Genomic DNA, 9,670 nt, shown 5'->3' with positions numbered 1-9,670 from the left:
TTACTCAGAATTTAACTGTACAGGCTGACTGCAAACCACGTTAGACCCTGGCCCTGCTTAGTTTACTGGTAAAGACATAGCCAGTGTGTTTAATTTGAATAAGGGTATTTTGTTGTTGTTTTTGCATGTTAAATATTTAAATTTTTATTATTCCACAATGAATAAAGTTCAGAGGTTTTGCAAGGCCACTTTGGTGCCTTTAAAATGTCAGCATCTATCAACATGCCTGCAGATTATATTTTGATCTCAGACCCATTTTGACCTTTCACATACTTCTCTATTTCTGTGGTTTTCCATGGACTCCTGAGTTAATGAATCTTTGTGTAAATATCCAATTGCAAATTTGGATATGGAAACCAAAAAACAGCCACAACCCTATCAGGGAAGATTTCAAGGGCTTCAAACTTCTAATATCTGAAAATCACAGCATAAGCTGGACTCAGGCATTCTCAGCACTACTTGGTTTTTGTGTTTTTTATTTTTTCCACAGAAACACTCAAGCTGTTCCCTGGTGACAGAAAATCTGTCATGACATTATGAATCTTCCTTCAGCCACTGTTCCACAGACACCAAGCTGAATAGCATTTTGGCACAGGAAGGTGGGAAGCAGGTATGAGGGGTGAGGAAGAGCCAAGATTCGGAGGCTCTGAAGCAATCCATCTCTTAAACAGCCTCAAAGGAGGCATCAAGCTGCTTTTCCCCAGTGAAAATGATTCTGCTGCTGTTTTCGCTCCCTCTAGTCTCCTCAAGAGCAGCTGTCCCTGAATACACTCTTGGATGCTGTGCCAGGACAGAATCAAGATCATTTTCTAAACTTAACTAGATTTAGTCTGCTGTCTCCTTCTAAGGAGCTACTGTCGGTATCTTTTGCACCACTGAATTAGAATGAGTCTTGGGTAATCCCAAATCCTCTCTGAGCATGTATTTATTCCTCAGTTTAGGAGGATTGCAATTCTCATTTTTTTCCCCAGTAATTTTCTTTCCAGAATTGTTTGTTGAAATAGGACTATTTTCTGCAGTTAGACTGATAAGGGTTTTATATCTTAGTAGTATTACATATAAAGGAATCGATACATTTTATTTATGAATCTGTAGAAGCATTTAAAATTTGCTAATCTATTATGTTTACAATCTACTCATTCTCTAACCTGCTTGTGTTATCACAGATGGGTAAAAATGTCAGTAAACACATGAGCCTCCATCTGTTCCTCAAAATGAAATGAACTTTCAAAGTTTAAATTATGAAGAATAAAATCCTGATACTAGGAAAGGTTGGCCCAGAAAGCCTAGGACTGGTTTTGATGTTATCAAGGATTCTACCACTGGCTTGGAATCAAAGCAAACAAACCAGCTGCATAAGAAGCTGTTGCTCCACTCTTTGCATTAGCCTTCTATTTTTATTACTTTTTTATGGGGAAGAGCAAGTTCACTTCATACCTTTGAAAAGACAAACATTTATCAGTTTACATGGAGTTAGACTCCATTTACAGTGTTAGTGGGTTTTTTTTCAAATCAGGGTTCTTGGTTGGAAATTGATTTAAAATTATTCATACATGCTGCATATCTGTGTAGTGTCTTCTGTACCTTTGTGCTTCCACCACGGTTTCATGGTAGACCAGCAGTGCCTTAGGGACTACCCCTTCACAACACTGGCCAAAATAAATGCAGTACGTAGCTTTACAGCTTTTCCTAGAAAATAACATGATTTGGATTTACTTTGCATGTCCCACAAAGCAATGGCCTGCACCACAGCCACTAGTGCATGGCAAATGACCTGTGAAAACCCCTTGCTGCTGTGGGAGCTGGTGGCTCACAGTTCCTGCCCCTGTTTTAAAGCTGTGTAAGAGACTGTGCTTCCTCAGGAAATTTGGAAGTAGGTAACAGGAGGTGAGAAGAAGAAAGGAGCAAGAAAAAAGGTGGTTCATGAGCTTGGATACAGGAATTTCTTGCCTGATGTTTGATGAGGGGAGGTGAGATATATTTGACTAATTTAGAATAAGGCTCCACAGTGGCCAAAGCAGGCTCTCATGAGATTTAGCAGGTCAACTTCAAGCTTCCTTCAGTTGTTTTTATATTACATTTTGTTTTCTGTAAATTTTATTTATAAAGTCCTTTAGGTTTGCCAGTAACATTTTCCTGCATTCACATCTTACTCTTTAGAAGTAGATGCAGCAAAAATTATTAGTTAGCAGCAGTTAGTATACCTGTGAGCTCATCTAACATACCTCTATTCCTTGTGGCATCATTTATGTAGAAGAAATATGCTCCCCTCTTTGCAAAGGTAGCGTTTCCCATCTGCTGCACAGGGAGGTGCAGGAAGTGGTAAAAGCTGCCTTTACTCACCACTTCTGCAGCTCTGGGATAAGCTGTGTATTGAATCACATATAAGGGTTTTTTGTGTTCTGGCTCAAGGAGAGCAGATTTCCAGGAACACTGACAATCTGGCCCAGTGTCACAGTACGGCACAAGCCTAGAGGTTGGAAAGTCAGGCTGTGATGCCCTTGGAGAGCTATGTAAACAATCATGCATGGAGCCACCTGTCCCCAGTCTGCCCTGAGGACCTAAACTTCCATAAACTGCCAATAAAATCACTTTTCCTGTCTTAATTGTAAAGAAGAATAAGCCTATTAAATATCATACCCATTAGGAAGACATGCTTCTCTCCTATGATTTTTTTTTTCATTTTAAAGAGCGTCCTTTTCTTTTACTTTAAAGGGAAAGGAAATGCTTTACTTGGGTATTATTTAATAAATAATAATGAATAATAAAGCAAGCGTGTATAGTGCCCTTCCCAAATCTTCGTTCGCAAAGCCTAGCCATGATGATGATTTAATAAATACTATTTATTTACAAAAGTATGAAAAAATACTTGGGAAGCTATATATTTTTAGAGTGTCACCTGGTTATTTTTCCAAATGCTGAGAATTCACTTTTTTCATTTGAAGTAGCTTAGGGAACCTTGAGAGGCCCATTTCTGAGGACTACGTATTTAAATCCTTAGCCCACACTCACCCCATGGCACATTCCAGTGACAACAGGAACCTCTGCCAGCTTTTTCTCATGGCCTCAGCACTCAGGATATGTGGACTTAATGACAAGGTGATTTAAGACCAATTTTAAGGAATATCACATTCAGTAGCTTGTGTGACAGGTCAGATAATGGATTTTATCCAGCTTTAAATACTACTCATCAGAAGAACTGGTGCTCCTTTCCTAAGAAAGCACAAGTGCTGCCCATCACCCTGTGATCATGCAGATGATACTGTCACATTGACATGCAAAGCATAAGTTCCTGAGCTGGGTAAGCCTACTGTCCCTCAGAATAAATTATTCTTCATGCAAGGAAGGGAATGTTTTTATCTCTGATCTCTGGAAGAACAAATTATATAAAGGTAGGGATGTCCTGTGAATTTTTAAAGTACAAAATGGCTCAGAATGGAACAACTTTTCCCATTAAATATTTTTAATAATATCACCTTCTATTTCAGTTACATAGAGTACAGTAGCCTGCAATTCTGTATTCTGCACAAGAGTACAATAATTCCTGATGCACTTTTCCATAGTTCCTTTTTCTCAGGTGGGATGTTTTGAAAAGGTAAAACACAGAGAATTGAGTACATCTGTTTCAGATGTGTTGTCCTATGTGTTCAGGGAGGAAAAGAAAAATTAAAAATAAATTAAAAGCCAAAATACATTTTTCAAAATCAGTGCTTTTGTTTCAAAGGTAAGGATTTTCTTATCTTCTTTAAAGTTTTAACAAAGTGCTGCAGACTGTGTACCAGCCCACCTCTAACCTGCTTCTAGTCCAAAAGTTCTGCTGCAGACCAGCACGGGAAGAAGGAGATGGATTTTGTTTTCCATGTATTTCAGAACATGTGGCTATAATTTATTGGATTAAATCGTTTTTTGTTTCCTTTCTTTTCTTCTCTCTTCTCCAAATGTTCTACCATAGTTTTATTAAATTAAACAGCCATGATTATGGGTCCCCGAGATTACCTTGTGTAGACTCATGCAAAGCTTAGACAAATTTTTAATAGCAAACTGACACTGAATATGCCAGGAAAAATTGATTCCTCTCAAAGTACTAGAGAGGTAGGAAGACAAACATAAAAAGTGTTGTGGATTTTTGTTTGTTTGCTTTTTCATTTAGAGTTCCATCCACACTGTTTGTTAGAAGGATGATAACCTCGTAGAGAAAAAAAAAAGTAATTTAAAACTTTTCTTAGAACTGTTGCTGTCATCTCGTATTCATGGAACAAGTGACAAAAATATCTTCTCATAGGCCCAAGTAAATTGCTGAACTCATGCAAGGAAAATGTACCCTGTAATATAGAAAAATATTTGTGTAACGAGGTCATCAGGAAGAAGTTTCAGACATAACTCACAGCAGTTATAGACAAGTTTTAAGAACCGGAGGAGAGAGGTTTCTTGCCAAGAGTAACTCTTGTTTACTGCCAAGATAGCAAATACTCTTATCTTCCCTGGCACCTCTTGTGGATGGGAAACTCTCTTCCACAAGTCTTCTGCAGTTGTTTTAATGGTTGCCTTTCAGGTAAAGGCTCACTCATTTGAAACGACCTACAAGGGAAGTTAAGTGATCATCTTCACTTATCCCCTGGAAGCCTTTTCATGTCCCCCAGATTGCCACACTGCTAAGGTCTCTCACAGGGTAGATGTTAGATGCCTTCCGAGCCTTCTGTGTCTGGTAAAAGGAGAGGGATTATTGGGCATCAGAGTGTCTCAGTTTTCAAACTCACTGAGCACCTTATGAAAGGAAGAAAGGACAAAAAGATATGTCTCCTGCTCTGGGTGGGAGACAAAGTAGGAAGCAAAATAGAATTGGCAGAAAAGCCAACCTTCCTGTGCTATCATCTGGAGAAGTTTTTTGAAGAATGTGATTTACAAGTGTTTGCAGGAGACTGACTGGCTTCACGTCTGTTCAGGAAGCTGAAGTAATGGATTGCTAAATAAGACTGGGGCGGTGAAATATCATGCTTACTCCCCTTACCTTGCCAAGCTGAGCTCAAAACCATGAGGTCACAGCTGTAAATACTCTGGAGCAACTCTCCAGAGAAAGTGTAATTGAGGAAATCATAGACTGTCATGTTGGAAGTCTTCAAATTTTGCAACTCTCAGGTTACCCAAGTCATTGAAATTACACCTAGCATGGAAGCACTCTCTTCTGTTCTCTATTGGAATGGAGTTTTGCAGAAACTTAAGACACAGGATGAGATTCAGTCCAGGACCTTGAGTTCCTGACTGGTACTTTGCTGCTTTAATGAGGCAGTCTTCCTGAAGTCTGTATCTGGTCAGTGAAGAGAGGAAGGTCCTACAGAAGACCTCCACAGGGTTATATCACTTGCTTCTGCTGTAAGTGGACAAGCTTTTTCCACTTAGGGAACTTCTGCAGCACTTTATTTTCTCCACTGACAAGGACTGCTTCCATCACTACTGATGCTCAGAAACAAGTTCAGAACTTAAACTAATTGGGCAATATTCTAAGCATACCTACTAAAAATAAAATGTCCATCTTAATAACCCTGTTTATCGCCATCTTTTCCAGTCTGAGCAAACCTTGGTAATCACTCTTGCTTTGCCCCTGTAAACTGAGCAATTTGGTGTTCTGATAATTATCAGGGCCAATATATGTACCAGGTCTGGCTGCGGTGGAGTTAATTTCCTTCACAGCCATTCATATGGTGCTATGGTTTGGATTTGTGACCAAAACAGTGCTGATAACACATGAATGTTTTAGCTGCTGATCAGCAGTACTTGTACAGCATCAAGGATTTCTCAGTTTCTCACATTGCCTTGCCAGCAAGTAGGCTGGGGGTGCACAAAAAGTTGGGAGGGGACACAGCTGGGACAGCCGACCACAACTGACCAAACGGGTATTCCATACCATATGACATTGTGCTCAACAATAAAAGCTGGGGGGTAAAAAGGAATGATAGAGGTTCAGAGTTGTAGAATTTGTCTTCCCAAGTCACTGTAACATGTGATGGAGCCTTGCTTTCCTGGAGATGGCTGAACACCTGCCTGCTGGTGGGAAGCAGTAAATAAATTTCTAGTTTTTCTTTACTTGTGCACAGAGATTTGCTTTATCCATTAAGCTCTTTATCTCCACGAAGGAGTTTTTTCACTTTCACCTTTCTGATTCTCTTCCCTATCCTGCTGGTGAGGAGTGAGTAAGCATGTGAGTGGGGCTGAGATACTTCACAGGATTATCATACAACAACAGAGAAGTGCTCCAAATAGTTTCTACCTTTGAGAAGGAATTATTACAGTAAAGCAAAAAAGTTTCTAATAAGGTTTACCGAACAATTTTTCAATCTCACTTTTTACTGTTAACAAGTCTTTATTAGGCAAGATACTATTTCCCCAAACAAGGGTGAGATATTATTTGCCTATGCTGTTGTGCAAACAGAATACTTAATGCCTCTTCTGATTTTAATATGGGGTGGAACAGAAGAAAACAAACATCACATGATTCACAAAAGATAATTTTACAATTCTAATGATTTGCTTGGATATATGAACTATTGAACTAATTCTTTAAACAGGAAAAAGTGAAAATTTCTTATTAAAACCTGTACATACTCTGCCCATTTCTAAGAACGGTGAGGAAGCTGAGGCACTAAGAGGTTAGCGATGAAAGAGTCATCCTCAGTTACACACAGGTGGAAAAACAGAATAAAATTCTTCTAATCCTGATATTGACAGTTATAGCATTGTCTTCACCATTAGTGAATCCAGCAACATTTCCAAGTAGGTATCTCTTGAGAAATTAGTTATTCAATTACAAAGACCTGTGGTACTAGGGAAAGCATATAATTACATTAGGTCCAGAGAACCTGTTACAATTGTTGATTAGGATTTCCTACTACAGAGAACTACACTAGTGAATTAGCTACCTGGAATTCTCTACATATGAGTGAGTAACAATGTTTGCTACATTTTTAAAAAATTACTTTTATAATTTTTTTAGTGTCCACAACTGAGTCAAGAACAGTAATCTGTACTCTACCTGGATGGGAATTTGGCACCACAATTACTTCATTTTTACTGAGATTATGAAACATTTCCTTCTGATTTTTCAAGGTTTTGTCCCTTCTCTCCTCTAATGGAGTTTCCACTACTCAAACATAGAAGACAGAGCTCAAAAAGACTTATTACATTACCTTTTCTAGCTTTTTGATTTTAGTCAATGTAAGTGATGTAGCTATCCCCTTTCACCAGTTATTTTACTTAGTCTTAAAAACTAGCTTACATTGACAGAATTTCTCCATGTTTAGTCTTACCTACTTTATAAAAAACCCACAAAACCTCAATCCCTGAAAGACAACAAAAACAACTACTAAAGCAGATGAAGATATATTCTATGTTTTAAATCAGCAATTGCTCTAATTTGAGTTTACTGTGCCTAAGCTGTTCTCCATTCTAAGGAGTGGAGGCACTCCAAGGGTCAAAAATCTAATAAAGCTTCAAAATAGAGTATAGTTGTCAAATAAGATTTCTTGAGCTACAGTACACTTAAAAAACAAAACCAGCTTTCTTTAAGTTTCAGAAAGTAGACTGATAATTTTATGGGTATGTATGTATGGCTAAGCTTTGTGAACGAAGATTTGGGCAGGGCTCTCCCCACGTGGGTGTGCCCTTCCAGCCTGCGTAGTGGATGTTTTAGGTGAGGCACAGCGTGCACAGAACTGGCCCTACCGTTTAAGTCCTGAGGTCCATCTGCCACAGCCGAGCGAGCTTGGACAGTGACAGTGAAGTCCCTCAGGACTAGAACTTACAGCCCCCGGTATTCCCAGCAGGTCTCCCATCCAAGTACTAACTGGGCCTGACCCTGCTGAGCTTCTGAGATCTGACAGCATTGGATGTCAGGGAGGCATTTAACTGCTCACTTCTATGGGTATTCATACTCTAATATGCAAGGAAAAAGCCAACTCTAGCTGTACATGCACAATAATGGACTTTATTTCCATTCAGGAAAGAGACGTTGCAGTCAGCGTGGACAATGCTATGAAAACATTATCTCTGGGGTTGTTAGAAAGCAAGCAGAGTGCTAGGAATTAATAACAAAAGTTAAGAGCAAATATAAAGCATGGTGCACCCATGTCTTGACTACTGCAACAGATCTAGTCACACAACTCAGACAGGAAATGGTGGAATTTGAAATGTATATAGAGAGACAAAAAGTAGGTGGGTAGATAGGACAGATAAGGATAAATCGTGGTTTGGGTCAGTTTCTGTATCACAGAGATTAAAATAGAGAACACTATGAAAAAAAACCCAACAAAACAGCTGAAGGGAGACATGAGAGAGGTCTATAAAATCTTGACCATCCTGGGAACAATTAGTCACTGTTTTTCACAATCACAAGAAAAAGGAGGCATCAAATTAAATTAGTATCTAGTAGGTAAAACAAATAAATGCAAGTAATATTTCACGGAGTGCACAGGCTTGTTGTAGAATTCATTGCTACAGGAAGGCCTGGATGCCAAAAGTTTAAATGAGTTCAGGAAGTCACTTTTGAAACTGGTTTGTTAATTAATGAAAGAAAATTACATCAACTGCTATAAACCACACAGAAATTAATTCTGGGCCAGAAATTCCCTAAGTTGCTGACTGCCAGAAGTTTTGAGGAGTTTTGCCGTGGGAAGGTTGAGGAGGTGCATGTCTACGTGTTTCATTCTTTGACGTATCCCACAAAGGTCACCTTCTGAAACAGGATACTGAGCTAAATGAACCTGTGGCCCATAAAAGTATAGCTAACCTTACACTGTGCCCTTGTCCCAGAGCAGAGAGAAAAGTGGCAAAACATCTTCTCCTTCCTGTTTAATATACTTCCACCTCTTTTGCAATATGGATTGACCATATTACAAAGTAACTTGGTAAAAGCAGGAGCTCTTGCTCATCCTTGCTCCAAATATCCTCTGCCTTGTGCATACACATGTTGGTATTATTAAATATACTGGGGTAAATAGCCTCAGGTTTTAGACTGGGGTCAGACAGCTGATTCAAGTGAAAATAACACAGATACACAGAGTCACAGGCACTCAAAAAAAACTGAACTGCACAGGTAATAGGATGCACAGGCTCCAAACATTACTGCATGTCAGTTACTTTATATTTCAATACTGTTTTCATAAAAATAAGAAATAAAGACCTGATGCTTCTCAAGACATTGAGAATTTAAAGCTATTTCTGAAACTGACTTTAAATTTTTCATTTTGCAAGTGAACTCTTTGTTTAGGAACGGACAAGTAGCCAAAATTTCTGAGCCTTTTTTTCCACTAAAATTATGCCACACCATTTAAAAGATAAAGTGGAATTTCAGGTTTGTGTTTTCAGATTTACCAAATATATATTATTCAACAACTAAGTAGTATAACAGAACACCACATATTCACATTTATGACTATTTCCCTTTTATTCTCCTGAATGCAGAGAACTGCAATATCAAAAGTACAAGCAGAAAAAAAATGGTTTTATTTCAAACTATAAAATGTTCAGTATCAAGTCTCTCAGTCACACATAGGAGTTTTACAACTGAAATTTCCTCATTCCGTTATGGTTTAAGTAGGGTAAATATAGCTTGAACTTACTACTCTCTCCTCTTCCCTCTCACATGATGCCCAACCAAACCTGGGAATTTTTAAATAAA

The 9,670-nt window shown here is 38.6% G+C and overlaps 1 protein-coding gene across 5 annotated transcripts in view; it reads right to left on the bottom strand.

Moving 5' to 3' along the window:
- Positions 1 to 9,670, bottom strand: part of RGS17 (regulator of G protein signaling 17) — a 73,009-nt gene that overhangs the window by 18,692 nt on the left and 44,647 nt on the right. The window lies entirely within an intron of this gene.

The sequence above is a fragment of the Pithys albifrons genome, chromosome 2, assembly GCF_047495875.1.
Source record: "Pithys albifrons albifrons isolate INPA30051 chromosome 2, PitAlb_v1, whole genome shotgun sequence".
Taxonomy (NCBI): domain Eukaryota; kingdom Metazoa; phylum Chordata; class Aves; order Passeriformes; family Thamnophilidae; genus Pithys; species Pithys albifrons.
The sequence above is the reverse complement of the archived record's forward strand: the minus strand, read 5'-3'. Positions and strand labels throughout refer to the sequence as shown.